This window comes from Camelus ferus, chromosome 5, assembly GCF_009834535.1.
Source record: "Camelus ferus isolate YT-003-E chromosome 5, BCGSAC_Cfer_1.0, whole genome shotgun sequence".
Classification (NCBI taxonomy): domain Eukaryota; kingdom Metazoa; phylum Chordata; class Mammalia; order Artiodactyla; family Camelidae; genus Camelus; species Camelus ferus.
This window is the reverse complement of record NC_045700.1, coordinates 25,266,329-25,285,351: the sequence shown is the minus strand read 5'-3', so window position 1 is coordinate 25,285,351 and position 19,023 is coordinate 25,266,329. Positions and strand designations below refer to the sequence as shown.

Below are 19,023 nucleotides of genomic sequence, written 5' to 3'. Positions count from 1 at the left end.
GTAAACTAACTGTGGTTAAATCTGAGACTCCATGTAAACAACAGATAAATATAGAGCATTTCTAATAAACCCTTAATAGTTAGCTATAATTAGAAATGTGACTAGTGTCAGCTAGTTTATAAATGCCTTATTGGGTAGACTCAAAGATATATCTATTTCCACCTATACTACTGGCACATATAATATCAAATGAAGACTATTTCATGGTCGTGAAAGATCTTACTTTATTCTCTTTTTAGGATACTATCTATGGTATCTTCCTTAGCCTTAGCTAACCTAGTTCTATTTTAATTTTTCCTATTCCTCACTGTCTCCCTTCCTTAAGTTAGAGGCAACCAAAGTAAATAGATATTCAAAATTTCAAAAGTATAATTTAGCTTTGCTGAGAAGGGAAAAAAACAGAGTATGCCTAAGGTTATTTCTTTATTGTATTCCTGAATCCAAAACTTAAATGTCAATTATTCTGAATTTTAATGACTGTCCAAAATTGTAAAAACAAACAAAACAAAACAAAGCAAGGAAAATATAATGAAACATCTATTAAATGTAAGATTTTTTTCAGTAAAATTTGATAGATCAAATTTGTGGTTTGAATATATAGTAATTTTTAATTAAAGCTATAGAAATCAATATATTTGAGATTAAAAATTATGAATAGGTATTTGTAGTGCTTCTTGGCACTGAGGCAACTTTTCCTTTCAAAATTAAAATTACATTGACTATTAAAGAATTGACCCAAAATCTCTACATCAACTTTTAAATGCTCATTGCTCATTATTGAGTATTTTATTGCAGTTTTTTCCCCTAGATTACAATGTTGACTCCAAACATAATAGCAAGGATTAGCTGAGAAATCTAAGGAGTTTGTAAATGAGAGGCATGTCTAAAATTAGGGGGGGGAAAGAATATATCCAACAGATAAAGATCCTTCTTATCTATATTCTTTTTAATATATTTTTAAAACATCCAAACTCAGACTCCACTGACCAATAAACCGATGGAGTAATATATTTTGAAAAATTTCCTAAATACATAATTTCCCCACTAGGAATAAAACAATTCCTTTTATTCTTTCGGGTTTAAAATATATGATTTTACAAACATCCTGCCTATGTGTTATCTAATATCCAGAGTGCATCAACAAATAATATTCAGTATATACTTAGAATTTTTTGTTTTTAATTTTTCTTTGGAATAAAACTAAGCAAAAGGAAACTTACAAGCATGTATACACAAACTGGCCGTATTCAAAAAAACACAGGAAACTGGACACACAGGAGAAGGAGAAAGAATTTCAGATTTCTACCACGGCTCAGTTTTCCGTGTGTGACACTGCTGTGTGTTGTCAATCACAGGAGGGCCAGGGGTGCTTAGGAGAGCAGATGGCAGCTGGGGTAGGCCAGACAGGAGAGAAAAAAAGGTGTGGCCACCCAGGAAGTGCTGGTTAATTCTGCAGCTTGTTCATCTCACCTTCAAATGAAAAAAAAAAAATAGTAATTATACTATTATTACAGGAAGGTTTGTGCCAATGGTCAACAGTGCAGCCCACTCAGGCACTTCCCGCCCAAGGCAGGATGCAAAGTATAGAAGCCAGGAGAGCCGTTGGGTGGTCTCATGGGACCTGAGGAGGTGGCAGTGCAGTGGGGCCGCAACCACCCTGGGACGGGCAGTGTCCTTGAAATCAAAACAAAACCCAGTTAAGTCTGCAGACCAGACGCAGTTTCTCCTTCAAGGACCTGGTACTATTTGAAAGATAGGTGAGATGCAGGACTCTTGATCGGTATGAACAGACGCTGCCATGGAGAGCAGCTGTTCTTGCTTCTGATCGTGGAGTGATAAAATAAAAAGGCTTCCAGAGAAGCGGGAGGAACAGAGCTGAGACTCATGAATGCGGACTCCTGAAACTCTGGGAAATGGTAACAAGGGGATTATGCATTATGGAATCACCTAAAGGATTATCTTCGAAAGCCTCAAGTCATTATGGCAGCATTATCAAAACCTGGCTATCTTATTTGTGGAAAAAATTTGAGGAAATGGCAGATCAAAGAATAATATATCAAGAATACCTTCACTCTTTGCACCAAAGAGCAAAATAATTTCGATTTCCTGTACCCGTTGCTTTTGTCATTTCTATTTTGTGTGTGAGCATGCTCAGCTTGTATCTGTTCAGTTTTCCTAAGTGTGTTGCCAAACGTTTGAACAGCATTTTAAAAATACTCCCACAGTGCCATGAGTCAGTGTTCTGCACACAGTAAAGAGGCATCCACACACAATGGGAAGGTCATGAAGTTTGAATTCATAGTTCCTACATCCACAGACTTGACACCTCTTACACGGCTCTACCTGTCTGTCCCCACTTGCATTTGTGCAGTAAAGTAATGTGGAGGGAAGTGGGCAAAGCAGAAACAAAAATGTGGCAGGTAGTACAAGCGTTATCCCAAAGGGGGAAGGGAAAAACCCTAGTTCTTGTTAAACCTAAAAGACAAGAATTCAGATGGGAGACAAAGCATTGTGTAGCAAAAGATTTTAAAGGACTTACTAGCAAAGAGAAAGTGCACCTCTATGAATAGGGGGCAGGCTGATCTAAGAGAGGAAAAGCAGTGGTCTTTGCTTGGTCCCCTGTCTTATACCTTCACTTGGAGGTGGTCTCTGATTGATGGCTCTTGCCTGCAGAGGGCTTAGTCATGTTCGGCCCCTTTTGCGCATGACCTTACCCATAATGCACACAGAAAAACCCATGGGGGTGTCTAAACTGCAATGCTAATTATATCACAATGAGCACTAGGTCATGTCCAGTTAGGTCCTTGTTGCTATTGTGCAGTTATGGGCATTGGGTTATAACCAGTTTCTTGATGACACTCATTTAGAGGAGGTAAAGACCCTTTATGCTGAAGGTGGGCATACCACCATCCTCCAGACCATCCTCCCTCTCCTCCACCTTATCTGTCCGGTGCCCCCGCTTATCTAACTACCTAACACAAGGAGTGACTTAGGAAAAAGCTCAAAGGTGAGGAGGAGAGAGAGAGGATAATGGGAAGAGTTTCAAGAAGTGAAAATAATTTGCCAATGGCTGGAGGGAGTGGGGAGTGAGGAGGGCCAGAGGTGGTAGAAAATGGTGAGGCTGCCTGAACCTGTCCTGGAGGCCCTTCTGAACCAGGTGAGGGCTTGGGTTTGGGCTTTCCCACGAGGGCAGAGGGCAGCCATCAAACGGTTTTAGGTAGGAAAACCCGAGATCCGAAATGAATTCAGAAATGTTCCATTTGGGTGCAGTGGGAGCAGAGGTTGGAGAGAAGATGGTCTTGAGGCCCAGAGGTCAGTATGGAGGCTTTTGCAGAATCTAGAAAAGGAATGATGGTAAATTGAACAAGATAGTAGAAGAATGGAGTAAACTGAACTGGGACTAGGACACTGGAGTGGGTGTGGGGAAAAGAGAAAGAGTGACGTCCACCTTTGTGGTTTCAAATTGAGAGCACAGCAGTTAGCGCCAGTTTGAGGGAAGGAAGAATTGTGTATTTTCTGAACTGTAGCTTATGCTTTGGATTTGTCTGAAGTTACAGCTTCCAGGATCATCCACCTCCCCTCAACCCTTTCCTTAATTATTAGAGGATTCTGCATAGAGATTGGTTATTTGTATTGAAATTAAAGTGTGCAAAATACGAAATTCTCTAAATTATCATAATCAGTAAATCTAATCGGTACCAATTAAGACCTCGAATTCTGCCTTCCTTAAAATTAATCTTTTTCTTTTAGGAAATAACTCTGAAGCAATATGCAAACCAGTACCGTCTTACTAGCTTGTAAAATATAGAAGTGTTTACGAAAGCATTTTCTTTTCTCAATTTTACCTTCTACTAAGTCAATCTTTTCTTTATCTGATATTTTGTGTTAATAATGTCAATAATATTTGTGTCAAATAATATATACATGTGCACATATAATATGCATGCATAGCTATAGGTAAAATTCATAGCATTCCAAAATTGCAATTTCAGTGTTTTTGCACCAGTTCCAAACTTTCTATTCACTTTAGAAGCCTTCCTGCAAGACACAAAATCCATTGTGCAATATTTTTTTTTAAGCCAGACTGCAGGAGTGCAAAAGTATACACTGTTTCCTTCAAAAATGGAATCATCATTCACAGATGTAGATGTGTACTTGTTATGCCAAGATGAGACAGATGTGGTTCTATTCACTCAGGGACAGGTGCTGCGGAAAAAGAGATAAAACATTTGTAGAAAGTGTAAGCAACGCATCGCTGTTGCTAAATAAATAAACTCTCTGCCAAAAAAGTTTATTTGCTTATCTCTTCTTATTTCTTCTGAATGTTTATTTTAAGATCTGGTAGAGCTAAACTCTATTTCGTTTTCTTTCCCTGTATTAGTCAAAAATGTACAGTCTGTACATATGTGTTTGAATATGTTCCAAAAGAATAAGTGGCACCGACAGCCCCACATGCCGTTTGATACTGATAGTAATTAATATAAAGCCAGCTGACCCCCTGACACACCCCCACAATTTGACACATTTAACTTCTGTCAAGATCATGTTCAAAGTCCTTATAACAGAAATCGGGTTAAAATGGGGCACATGAAAACACTAGCAGTTTTGGAAGGAAAGACCAACTTCATGTTATTTTTCCGAGAAGCATTTTGGTGAGCTACAGACGGAGAACAGTACATGGAGTCGAAATCTGCAGCTGCTGGGCTAGGGCAAGGATTTTAAATATTCGTATTAATTCTGACTCCAAAAGAAAGATCGGGTGGGAATCAACAGCTGGAGAGGAAAGGCAAGTGGAAAAGATGATTTTGATTTTAAATGTTTTAATCATAATGCAAAGTGGAGAACCAAGGAGAGCGATCTGCAGCTGGGCGAAGGGAGGCGGAGGGCTAAGTTGGAATATTGTCCTCCTTTTAAACATGCAGCTTTGGGTTTCCTAGGACTCAGGGGGACCAGGAGACTTGTGAATACATAGAAAGACTCTATGAAGCTTGAAGGGGTTGTAGATAGAAAACTCAACCCGTCCATGTTGATATATACGTATTTTTAATGACAATAAGGATAGTTAGTAAGTATAATGAGAATCATTCCAAGATTGAAAAAAAGCAGAAAACACAGAAAAGTGTTGGCTGGCCTTAGGGTGCTCTAATATAAACAAACCTCCTGATTATCCGATAGTCTCCTCGTGTATAAAAGACTTGTATTTTTATTCTTTAAGAACTACACTGACCATTGAAATCATAGTGAATGAGATGCATGTTTTGGGTTGATGATTTGAAGGTAATTTAGGTGATCTCAGAACTCGGAGAGTCACGTCAGGAGTACAGTCAGGGCTTAGTCAATGTTTGAGAAATGAAAATAAAAATTAGTAAACAATCATTAACCCATATTTGAGATACAGAAGGACTAAGCATGTACTGAGCCTGCAGTAATCTCCAAAAGTTGTTTTGTTTATTGGCCTATTATTTACATATTTGTCTTACAAAACTGTCAAGGAAACCCAACTGAAATTAAAAAAAATTTTTTTTTTTTTGTATTCTGAGTAATGTGAGTCCAAAGTGTGAATCTTCCACAGCATATTGATGATATTTAAGATACGATTTAAGAAACCCCAAATATATATGTGGGTGTATGTTGATAATGCCCATAATAGGGTAAAACGTTTGAGGGATTAACCTCAGCTAAGTAATCATTTTATTTTAATACGAAAATGTAAGTATAAAATAAATTTCATACTGCCAAATTGAAGAAGTCTTCGTTTGGCTGAGGACTTTTCACTATTTTAAGTTTTGTGTTTTTTGTGGGGTTTTTTTGTTTTTGTTTTGCTTTTTAATGAGAAGTGATTTATTTTTAGTCTCAGCCTTCTTTCTGTAATGATAATCCCCTAGATACAATACATAGCTTGTCAATAACTGGTTGTGTCTTATGTCTTGCCAAATGAAAAACTGAATTCAGGACCATGTTAAACAGTGGTTTAAGCATCCACAGAGTGATCAATGTTCAGAAATGGGGGGCGGCGGCGGCTGGGGGCAGAGTGGGAGGGGCGCTGCACAGGGATCTCCCTTTCATTTTTCTTAAGTCAATTTCACTCATCAGGTGGGGGCTTTATCCATGCTTTTCAAAGCTGGGCCAATGAATCCAGCTTAATACAAATATTTCCCTTTGTAGGCAGAATAGTCAAAGCCTTAACTGGTTTAAATCCAAGTAAGAGATTTTACTCGGTCTGAATGCCAGAAAGCGTACAAAAAACAATTATCAAGGGCATAAAATTCGTCTTTATCTCCATCACGAGGCACTGAGTAGCAATGGGTATCCATTGTTCACTGTCATTCTGTATATTCTTAGCAGCTCTCTAATTCTAAGTATGCTATTTTGTCTTATTTTTGACAATTTCTGTCAATATAAGCCCTGAAAGTAGGTTGTATTTTTCCCTTTCAGTGAAGCCGGAAGAAGCAAGTATATAAAAAATACTGATACTTCCTTACATTTATATTTTGTACAACCCAGCATTGATTTGCTCCTTATTTAAGCAACATTTTCTTGATAAATTAAAAAAGCAGCAATAGCCATTACTGCAGGCTATATACAGCCTCTAATATCACTTAAGCATATTACAGAATATAATATCTGGTACTTAACGACTAACTTGCATATGAAAGCTCACATAATGTCTCATAAAACCCTTAAAATGGCTTCAGTTTAAGAGTCTCTTTAAAAAAAAACACCTTCAGGGAATATTGTAAATGAAGTAGCACTCCAGCCTTGGAAAAAAAATTCACACACTTGCAGAAATTTTTAATATAAATTGAACACATTAAAAATTAATTTTGCATGACCATTTCGCATTGCGGTGCCAATGCATAGTTAAGATAAGGCCTTAACTCTTCTTTGTTTAAAGTAACATGGACGCTCTTTGCTTTCTCTCTTTGCTTTCATCTGTACATAATTATTATTTTCATTAATCAGAAAATGGACCCCCATTTTCCTATTCTGACAGCCTCCGCTGGAGTCGACGGAAACCCTACCTAAGTCACCAGGGTAACTTAACCATAAACTTCTAGGAAACTCATTAAAGAAAGGTGTGAGCTGACAATTAACCAAGGCAGTTTCCATCATCCTTCTGTTTTTTAAACTGAGGGGCTTTGGAGAAAAAGCTTACTCATCAGTAAAGTAGCTTTGCCCTGGGAAGTAAACCTGAACTGGCTTTGCCATCCCTCTTCTCCCCGCAGACCCCTGATCTGCCGCTTCTCACTCGGTTTCAGCTGGGCCAGTTGTCTGCTGGAAGATGTGTGTGCTTCTTAGCACTAGTATTAGAGGAGTAACGCAATGTACATTCTCTGTTAAGATATTTATTCTCTGATGGAAATAAAAAGGGGGAAAAATAACAGCCCACTGCCCCTTTTTGTATATGCGCAGGTTTTTTTTTTTTTTAATTAGTCTCATGACCACAATTTTGCAACAAAAAACTCCCAAGGAGGGCATCAGTTGCAATAAGACATTGACAAATGTCTCCCTCTGCGGAGAGCTGGCGTTGCATAGACCTGACATGCTGTAGTTTTCTCTGGTTCTGACATGAGCGGCCAGAGCATGCCAGTGCGAGTTTAGAGGGAGTCATGGGGGTGATTCACAGATTACATCTCAAGTGATCAATTTTAAAAAAGGTGGGGAAGGAGCCGACCTAAGAAAGTGCCCTAGACTTTGGGTCAAAGGTGCTATATAAATCTAGCCAACAAAACAAAGAAAGAAACCCAGGGCCCATTTTCTTTAAAGACACTTGCATTCTATTCTTGCATTGTTTGAATCAGATATTTTGTTATGCAAATCTTAAAAGCTGAAAATAAAACAGGAAACCTCAGGCTTAGTTCAGAATCTGTGGTTTAATTTACTGAGACAGGGATAGAAAGTTTTGGGTCAGGAGGACAAGTTTTACAAGAGCATTTTCTCAGCTTGCTCAGGCTTCCAGAGGTATTGTGAATACTACAAAATATATTCCCTAGTTCTCTCCTAATTCTTACACTCTGTGTTAATACAACTTATATAAGCTACAACAATAAGACAGACTCCAAAGCTATCGAGAAGACATACCTCGCTGACTGTCAAAAAAAAGTATTGGACTGTGGTGATGTCCTATCTTGAAAAAAATCGTCCAAACTGTAAAAATGTAGTGAAGCCAATCTGTCTGGAAGAATTGGCAAGAAATGTCCAACTGCTTGCCGACACGTACACACCTTCTAACGTCCTCACCTAACGCAGGCATCATGTTACCCACCAAGCATCAGGTACTGCAGGCTTGTTTCCAGAAACCTGCAGCCTTATTTTGCATTGAAATGTTTCCAGTTAGACAGATTTCAACCATCGGTTTACAGCAAAGCAAGAAACAATCCCCTAAACTCTAACTACGTTCATGTGATTACAGTATGTTTCTTTTTTTTTTTCCTTTTTCTTTTCCTTTTTATGGGAAGGTTATGACCAGGGTAAAGACTGTTTATAGTTCTGGGTGCCCAGAGTAGTGCAAAATCTCCAAATGCACCAAACTCAAATATGTGCAAAGGCCAGGAAAAGAATCTATAGAGAAACATCTGTGGTTTTAGTAATTCTCAGTAAACAGCCATGTGAAGTAAATTTTTCTCTCATTCTCTTTCTTCGTCTGTTTCTCTCTTCTCTCATACACACACACACACGCACGCAGTCAATGGCAATCTGTGAAGTCCAAACTAGAAAAAAGGCATGTAAAATGATTTCTACATTTCTGGAGGGTATCTTAATAATCAGCTGGTATTAAAATGCTCAGCTACTACTGGAAGCAATGGAGATACAAGTGTCTACCTGGTTAAAATAAAAGTAAATTTTAATTGAACTATTACTTATTTAAAACCGTAGAACCCACAAGGAAGTCAATGAAATCAAATATTTAAAACCTGTTTGGATGCCAACACCCAGAATAACCTAGTTTTCACATAAAGTTGAGAAAAACAAAGAGAAATCTTTTAGGATTGTTCTGATGTCTCCAAAAGTAGTTCCAAATGGCTATGAAACGACTAAGGCGGAAGTGTGACCCTGAGTTCTTAAGTCTCCTTCCAACTCTGCTGCTTCTAGGATCAGGAGAATTAGGCAAAAATAAGCGCATGACAAGCATGATATGTGTGAACTACTACCACATTTCTGGAAGCTTATATATGGAACTGTGGACATACATTTTTATTATGTAAATGATAATAAAAATTCTGTCCAATGGAAATTTTGTGATTAAGATGTAAGTTATAAGATTAAAAGTGACACATCTATACAGACATTACAATATGTCCCAAGCTGCACTCTTCTCTCTTCAAACAAAATATAACCTCTGGTCACCCTGATTCCTAATGGAGTATATGCTTATGTTTCTCCTTAGAATTGTGAAGAAATTTAGGTGCTGCTGAGACCCAGTTGGGTATAGATAAGATTGGAAGAGGTGATAAAGAACATACACACAGAGATCATTTTGTAAATCTCTCCCTCCACCCTCTTTCTGTGATTCACAATTGGTGGAAAAGTGTTGTGGACTGAATTGTCCTCCCCTAAAACTCCTATACTGAAGTCCCAGTCCCTTGGTATCTCAGTATGTGAGAAATAGGGTCATTGTAGGTGTCATTAGTTATAATTAGGTCACACTGGAGTAGGGTGGGCCCCTAACCCTGTATGAGGGATGTCTTTATGTTAGACAGTTAGGTAAGTGGGGGCACAGGCAGATAAGATGGAGAGGGAGGATGGTCCGGAAGATGGTGGTATGCCTGCCTTCAGCATAAAGGGGTTTTGCTTCCTCTAAATGGGTGCCAGCAAGAGACCAGTTGGAAGTAGATAACCAACTTGACTGCATGTTAGTGACAGGGTCCTGACTCAGTATAACCCAGTGATCATTGTAATATTAATTAGCAGTGCAGTTTAGGGCCCATCATGGGATTTCCTGTGTGCATCATGGGTGAGGGCGTGTGCAAAAGGGGGCAAACAAGACTAAGCACTCCAGGGGCGAGAGCCGTCAATCAATTGAGAGATCACCTCTAAATGAGGGTGTAAGAGAAGGGGCAAACAAACACCACTGCTGTCCTTCCTTGGATCAGCCACCTTCCATTTTTGGAGGTGTACTTTCACCTTGCTAATGAAATCTTTAAAATCTTTCACTACACAATGCTTTCATCTCTCGTCTGAATTCATCTCTTTCAGGCGAGACAAGAACCGAGGCTTTTTCTCTTCCCCTTTTGGGGTAGGACTTATAAATAGAGGAGATTTGGACACGTGCATACACACACACACACACTCCACCAGAATATCACGTGACCATGAAGGCAGAGATGGGGTGATGTGTCTACAAGCCAAAGAATGTCCAAGATTGCCACCAAACCACCAGAAGCTAGAGGAGAGCATAGAACAGATTCTCCCTCACAGCTCTCAAAAGGAACCAACCCTGACAACACCTTAATCTCAGGCTTCTAGGCTCCAGGACTGTGACACAATAAATTTCTGTTGTTTAAGCCACTTGGTTTGTGGTCCTTTGTCACAGCAGCTTTAGGAAACTAGTACAGGAGGTTTCCATCATTTTGGGTTTCTGGGTCCACTTTCCAGACAGGGGTAAATACAATAACAGAACATAAGGGCAAACTAAGGCTTTATAAAGGACATGATGCCCCATGAGTGTCTGAGCAGTGAGTGCTAACAGTGTGGCAGACGTCCACAGGAGCAATTTAAGAAAGTTAACTTGGCCTCAGGGAAGACAACAACCATATAATAATAGTATAAAAATCAGCAAATGAGATGTTGGGACTATTGTTTATTTGTTTGTCTGTTTGCCTACTTTTTCCAGGGCTTTTACTGATGTAAGGAGCAAGAGGAACTATACACATCAGAAGCAGGCAAGTCCAGAGGACAGAGTTCCTGCTTGAGTATTTAATAAGTATTTGTGAAATGAATGAATGAAAGAACAAACAATATCCAGCAAAGCTTCAGAGAGGAGGTAACACTTTAAGTACTATTTGTCATGAGTGGGCAACAAATCATTTTACACAAAGCCAAATTAAAGTAAAAATAATTTTTCCCCAAACATGGTAATTGTGGTAAATTTCTAACTAGGGGGAAAAAAAGACTTAGAAGAGTTTCACAACCTTTGGCGCCAGGTGGTTTACACAAAGGGTAAAACGTGTTATCAATACTCACTGTATACTGTGGCCTAGTTATATATGGTTTATTATTTTTAAATTTTCATAAAATATAATCATAATAAATTAGCACATAGAATACTATTGAATCTTGGAAAGATTCTCAATAGTAGAATAACAGGAGGCAGGTAGGACTTTGGCATTTACGTGTTCTCTGGAAGGAAGAATGTGGATCAAACCAGATAGAATAGTGAGCTCTGATTTCCCTTCGAAGTCTTTCTCTAAAGGCAAATTATTTCTATGTGACACACTCAATACCCATATGCATACAAAGGTATCCATCCATAAGGACACAGGCAATATGTCAGAACAATCTGGCACTTGCTGAGAACAAAAGGATGCCTTTGAGGACCAATTTGGAGTGCTTCCCCCACCCCAGGGGGCCTGCTAAAGGAAGAAGAAAATTGAGTTCTCTCTCCCTTCTTACTCCCATAAAACCGTGGTAAAAGACTACATATATATAGTTATTAACAGGATCAACATTCTGTTTCCCTTCTCCCCTTCCCCTTTTAAGGTCATTATAGATAAAGAAAAGCAAAATAAATCAACTCTCTTCTTTAATAATTTAATGGGATATAAGAAGTTCCTTGAAGAGAAAAATTATAATAAGTGGGCTGGGGTGGGTAGAATCCATGACTTAGATAACTGTTTCTACTCATTGGAGTGTGTCCCATTCTGTGTGCTACAATACCATGCAGGAAATTTAATCATAGAGATAAACCAGGAAGCAGCTATAGTACCTCCACACAACATAAAACATTCATATATTATAAATAAATGATATATGGTATAAATACGATTGCTTAGTGACTAATGGCTTACACTCAGGCTGAATCTATGACCTGTGTAAAAGATTTCTGGCATGTAAAGGGAAATACACACAAGAGTATTCCCTTGTTTGAAAACTTAAAACGTGTATGCTCATTAAGCAGAAACATCAAAACAAAGTTCAGACAAAAGCCAAAAAGAATTTCATTCTACTTCAGATTTTACTTGGATTAAAACAGTGCACTTGTACCAATAAACATAGACATTCAACCTATCCAAAACAGACGAAGAATAGGGAGAAAAGAGAGTGCTTACAGGAAAGACAAATATACCTTGGATAAATATATATGTGTATATATAATTAATTCACCCCCTTCAATGCTTCATTGATTTTCTAACTTTGAAGTTCTGTCATCTAACTGCCGGGGACAAACCACTGGCAAAATTTGCTCCCAAAAAGGGGAAGAAAGAATGATACTAATTTGATAAAAGATTAATAGAATATCACTTAACTTTAACCTTAAATATATTATTCACTTCGGAAATAGTGTCAGCAATATCACTACAGCATAAATATTAAATCTTTGTCATTCTCTCACTTACATCTACTTATGAGTTTATTTATCCAGCCCTCGAGAATTACAGAAGATATACTTTTATGTAAACAACTTTTCACATTTTTGTTCCATAGTAGCATTTGAACCACAAACTTAATTCAGTTGCTCTTAACAACCTCAAATGGAATATCTATTTTTTCTTACTCAGAGCCTTTAAGAATTTCTATGTTCCAAACAGCAGACATAGAACCAGGAACCTCGAAACTGAAAGGAAGCATTAACACATTCATCCTACACGAGACCATCCAAGATGAGGGCTCATCGAGGTCCCGTTTCACTTGAAGACCTGTCTTCAGTGGTTGCTCACATATAGTTAAAATAGAAGCGTCTTCCATAAGTGAATTATGAATCCTTCCGAATTACACCATCCATTTGTGTTTCAAAGCTGGCAATCTGAAAAAAAACAAAAAAACCAAAAAACCGATGATTACTCGACTGGTCTCTCACCTTGGCTGTCTTTGTTCTTCTTTTCTTTGAAAATGAATTTAATGAATTTGACAGGTTACATTTGAGAATAAATTCTGAAATTTTAGATATTTTCTTCAAAACATACTTTGACATCTGTGAAAATCAGGATGCCCCCACACACGTAATATGTAGGGTAAAAGGATTTGGATAAACTCTACCAATCCTTATTAAAAGGACAGAGACTGCTCCGTTTTAGACTGGGAGGCTACAGAGGATGTGCCGTCATTTCTTCTTACTGCAAACGGCAAGCACCCACTGACAGAAACATTTCAGGCTACGTTGCTTGGTAGAAAAAAAAATCAGAGCTAGTATCTGCCTTTCTCTATGTCCTTATGAGATTTAGGGGTTGGGAGAAGGGTAAAAACAATAATAGCAGAAGTAGATCCAAAGTACTTATAATTCCCAATAAAACCTCCATGAGAGTGTCATTTCCAACAATTGTTTTATTCCCTCTCCTCTCTCCTTTTGCTAAGTGCAGTACATTCCTCTGCTTCAACTAGTGGCTCTCAACTGTGGCTATACATTCCACTTACCTGTAGAACTTTTAAAATAAAAGAGGGATGAGTACGCTGGGGCTTAGGTCCGGGTAGCTTTAAAAGGGCATCAGGTGATCCAACGTTCAGCCAGGGAGGAGGACAGCTGTATTAGACCAATGGTTTCCAGAACTTACTGATAACCAGAAACACCTGGGAGCTTTGTCAAAGTATTGCTCCCTGTGCTACTCCACCCCCACCCTCCTTCCTACCTATGAAATTGGATTGGAATTCCCAAAGTATTTCAGTTTGTGTTCATTAGCAGTTCCTCTATTACACTGGAGAGTCACCACCTTTAGGAATCATTGACTATACATTGTAATTCAACCAAAAGGAAAATAGTAGTTCTGATCAAATCCATCTATTGATATTGCATCAGAACGACAGATCATTTTATCTAAACTTCATGGTGAAATCATGTATGCTCTTACGGATCCATTCAATAAATACAGTGTTTCTACCATGTGCTGAACCCCTACATGGGCTTCAAGAGACCTCTTTTGAGAACCTCTGTAGCCGCTCCACACTGAGTTGCTTGCTCTCTTCTGTCTGTCCTATCTGCTAACTCTGCTATGGAACATATCCCCATGGATTATCTTCATGTCCAATTGTATAAATTCCTGAAGAGAGGTCCTCGGCCTGTTGTGTGATAACAGCTTACTGGGTGCCGGGCCCTAGAATGAGTGCTTTACATGCATTAACTCAATGATTTTTTTCAGAGCCTTAATTTCCTCATATGTAAAATGGGCAGTGGGGTATCTCTTTCAATTTAAACAAGCTAGTTCCAAACTGATGGGAGACTTTTCTGCTAATGCTCAATAGACTGAGGCCCTGAAACTCCAAAGTTGGGGGTGTGAGAAGAAGAACCTGGTGGGTTAAATCACTCAAGGGGCTCCTGTCCTCTGCACCCTTGGCAAAAGTCCTACCGCTGCACGTCAGACAAAAAAAGCAAGGGAAGAATTTTACTGACTTAAGGCAGAAGGGTTCCCACATTTTCTCAAACCCAATTAGAACTCGTGCTACGGTTACATGCCTTGGAATTTATGACCAACCTTGAGTTGTTCATAAGTGAACTATTCAAGGTATCCAAGGGGCCTGCTCATTCAAGAGAAGAGAGTTCATGGAGAGAATTTGTTTTCTCGTGGATGTATCTATTTATAGTTTTATTACTCATGCATACTTAACATCACCTTTCCTATAAAATGTCCATTTAGAACTACTGCTTTGATCTCAGGCTCACAAATCATGAAACAACTGTATTCAGATTCCCTGTATGATTCTTTTGTTGTGGGTGATTAGGTTCTCGTCTCATCACACAAAGAATTCAGAGAGGAGATACGAAGTCAAAAAAGTAAATAGAGGATTTATTAAGGGATGGACAGTACACTCTCAAGGGGAGAGCAGGCAGGCTCAGGTGAGCAGCTGCCCTGAGTTTCTTAGCAATTTGGTTACACAGAGTGTAAAAATGAATGAGCAGAATATTCATTGGAGAGGGAGGGGTTTGGGGTCTGGGTCATAGTCCCTGATTTTCATCCCAGCTCCACCTATGCAAGAGGAGGAGGAATTTTTGCCCTTATTTAATCTGGATTGGAAGTGTCATGACCTTGGTGCATGATGGGTACTTCTAATATACAAGGTTAATTTTCCTGTAATGAGGGCATAATGAGCACAAGATTACACTGGGACACTGGAGATTCCTGCCTCTTCTCACCTTCCTCTGCCTGCCTCCAGGACACTTGTCACCCCCAAATGTGTGATCTCATATCAGTTTCGAGGTTCCTGCTTCTCTCTGCCCAAGGACCCTGTTGTTCACATGATGTATGGTTTCCTGCCACTTGGCTCATGCTGCCCTTTCTCTTTCTGCCTGCTCTGACACTTTGACTACAGTATCTTCTTTACAACTAGAATCACTTTTCAGAAAGGCTTAGTTTTACAAAGCACCCCGTCTCCACTGCCATCTAAGTTACTTAAGATGCAGCACTTTTGATCTGTGTACAGTACTGTTGCTGTACACAAGGACCCACTGGAAAAACATTCAGCCATTTGGGCACTTTTATTTCCTAGGTGTGAAGTCTTATAAGAATACGAAGACCTAGGCCTTTTTCTCTGAAATTCTGCTTATGCCTTTTCTTTCTGTTGAGGATGGGATACATGTTGGCTGGAGACCAGATAGGAGAGTGGAGTTGGGTCAACAGGGAAATAATTACTGGGGAAAAGGTCACAAGCCAGAGTTCTCTAAAAATAAGATTTCCAGTGCCCTAAAACTTTAAGAAAAAGTGAGGAAAATTATCTATATGAGCCTAATTTGATTAAAAAGATTCTAAGAAAATACTGATTGTAGACATTTACAATTAATTCATTAATTATATGGAAATATCTGGGCACAAGCATTTCTGACTCATCTAATTCTAAAAGAATCCACAAAGTTTATATCTGCCGCAACAGGGCACTGTGGAAGCTAGTGATTCTCAAAGTGGGTTGCCTGGAGCTGCAGATTCCATAGCACCGGTGTATCTGTTAGAAATGAAAATGCCCAAGCCCAGCCCAGACCTACTGAACAAGAATCTCTGTGCATGGCGCCCGGCTATTTGTTTTTAAACAGGCTCTCCAGATCATGCTCATTCCTGAATTTTGAGAAACAAACCACTCCAGCCAGATAGTGTCTTTTCCAGCTCAATAGAATTGGAGCAGAAGAAAAAGGCATAACCTCCTTCCTAGGGTGAATACATTTTCGCACCCAACTCAGTGCTTTTCTTTTTCCTTAATCAGAGAGGCTCAGAGAGGAGCATGCGGTGAGAAGGCACCGTTAGGCTGCTACAGCAAGCCCAGCACAACTCCACAGCTACCTGCGGCTCCACTCTTGCTACAGGTGCGTTCAATATGCACGAAACATCAGACTCCTTATGCCTAATCTAGATCGTCTTTCTGCAAGTTAAACTTTCCCTTTGTTTGCAGTGGAAAAGAATAGCTGGTGAGTAAAATTAGTATGAAAAATGTTCTTAATGTCCATGATTTAAGTCATTCCTGAGCTTTTTTTCTTCAAACTAAAACACACTTTTTTCTTTCTGTCTTTTGAACTATTGTCCTACTACTTAAGTTAGGAACATCTAAATTAATTATCTATTTTTTAAATCTGGAATTTATTTTGAAAAAATAAAACCCTTAGGTCTTGCTAGACGTAGAAATTGCTGCATGCTCGGGAGATAAACACAAACTCTCCAAGGGAACCCCGATGACTTCCAAAATGTGCCTACTTTTCACCAGTTCCCACTGTATCATCGCCATTATATTGTTTACTACTTACACTTTTATTTTTATTTGTCTGTATTTTGCTCATGTTTTGGGAAAAAAAAATCCACATTTTTGGACTATCCTGCTGGCATCCGCCCTGCTGGTAAAGCACCCTAATTTCTGTGCTAGTAACACTTCACAATTTTCATTCTTGTGCCTTTAAGTGGTAATGGCCGCAGCCCTCTCCCAGGTGTGGATTGTAATTCAGACGGGCCAATCAGATTGCTGCCTCCGCCCACCCACTCTATTTGGATCAGGGATAAGCACTTGACTTAAATCAGGCCTAACGGAGACATGGAGGCTCAGATCCTCTGTTTAAAACTTTTGAGGAAGGGGTACATTTTTCCAGCTGGAATTGCCAAAAGCAGGACCGAAAGTCGAGAGCTGTTGGAAGCCAGCTAGCCACCCTGTCTGGAGAACCCAGCAGCAGTAGAAGCAACGCAGAGAAAAGCAGAGCCGAGAGGCGGAAAGACTCCTGAGAAGGCCCGAGGACAGCCGCGGAGCCAACTGGGACCAAACTCAGGTAAACGAGCTACTTTTTAAAATTATTCTTTCTTAAGCAAATTTATATTGCATTTCTAGTCACTTTAACCTTATGTGCAGGACATTGTAGCTAATTAGTGTACAAAAAAAGGAAAGAAGAAAAAAAATCAACGAGTCTCGATTTTTGAAATGGGCAGCGGCGTGGAAGGGGTTTTTTCTTTTTCCCTGAGACTTTGACAAAACTAAACAGGACAGATTTGGTGAATGTTGTGTAGGGCTAGGTGGAATGGGAAAAAGTATGTTTGGTTTTGAACATTTTTATTTAACTATGTCTATGGAATATTTGAAAGAAAATATCTTATAGGTCATTGATTGTACACGTCTCTAGCCCTTGCAAGATGTCGAGGCTAGATGTAGGTGTTCGGGAGTCATTGGGAAGTAGATGGTAGCTGATGTAAGAAAACCAGAGTATGAAGGGTGCCCAACGTTTCTTAGGCCATTATTCTACCTCAAATGGCTCCAGTAAAGTAGGATAATGACAGAAAACATTTGGCTTGAAAACTAGGACTCACCGACAAAGCAAAGCAGCTGTGTGTAATGAAGTGCTAGATAAAGAAGCAAAGGTGTAGATCTTTCTTTCAAGGGTTCTTGGTTGCAACGACAAGACTTAGCACTCTTTACCTAAATGTGTTTGGACCACGATGAAACGGGAGCATAGTCTGACTCGTCACTCTGAGTATGAGTTCAAGGGTCCGATTACCATTTTTACTTTTGCTGCCAAAATTGTCTGTTGCCATTTTAATTTTACGTTACTTATTAGAACATGGGAGTAGTGTCCAAGCAGATGGTTGTCAGTAAACTGATGACTACAGTTATGGATCAGTGTCCAAATACAATACTCAGAACTTGGTACACTGCATAGTTTCCTGAATGTGACTGCCAAAATAAATCTGGCCTGGAAAATCATTTTGAGGACTTCCTCACTTAAGTTTTCTTCTGTATTTTAAACTAAAGGTATTCTTTAAAAGCTGAGGCTTTGCACATATAGACAGACCTCAATATTCATTTAATGCATTTGGAAACTTTCTCGATAAGCTTATTTAGGAGAAAATACTGTAATACAAGGTTCATATAAACTGAAACCACTGTAACTTAAACTACTTCCTGTATCTATGTTGGACAAGTCCTACAGTGAATTCTCACTTACACTAATTTTACCTTATTTGACAGTGTTTATACTCAATGACCATAACAGGCACGAGAGAATTTCCCATCTGTCCCTTCTTCCCTAATCATAGCTGCTCCTTTGGTTCACCTACTAGCAGAAGACAAGTTGTCTTTTACTAAGGAAAAACCATCACGGGATCCTCAGTTCCTACACAAACCTACCTCTAATCCTGCTGCCTGGAAAAACAAGTGGGATCACAGTAAATTGACTGTGCCCTGAGTATTTTCTAGCAAATACAATCTCTAATTCACGGCCGTCTTAAATCTATCCAAAGCTTGATATTTATGAAGGCTTACCTGGAAGATAAGCAGTCCCTCCAAATCCTCTAAATTTTACCCAGGATTAGGTTAAACCAGCTGAGAGTTATATCCTTAATAGTCCTCCACCCATGCCTCTACTGAGTGGTATTTTCCTGGTATGGTGGCACTGGACGGTACTGAGGGGCACTA

General features: G+C 39.1%; 1 long non-coding RNA gene across 3 annotated transcripts in view; it reads left to right on the top strand.

The window, feature by feature from the left end:
• LOC116663613 overlaps positions 1–19,023 on the top strand; it is a 134,869-nt gene that overhangs the window by 40,645 nt on the left and 75,201 nt on the right. The window contains exons 2-4 of one of the 3 annotated variants that reach the window (XR_004319839.1): positions 10,835–10,984; positions 16,342–16,441; positions 17,028–17,386. This is a non-coding gene — a long non-coding RNA (uncharacterized LOC116663613). Of the gene's footprint in view, positions 1–10,834; positions 10,985–16,341; positions 16,544–17,027; positions 17,387–19,023 lie in introns of all 3 variants that reach the window. The other 2 variants (XR_004319838.1, XR_004319840.1) reach the window with 2 other exon arrangements.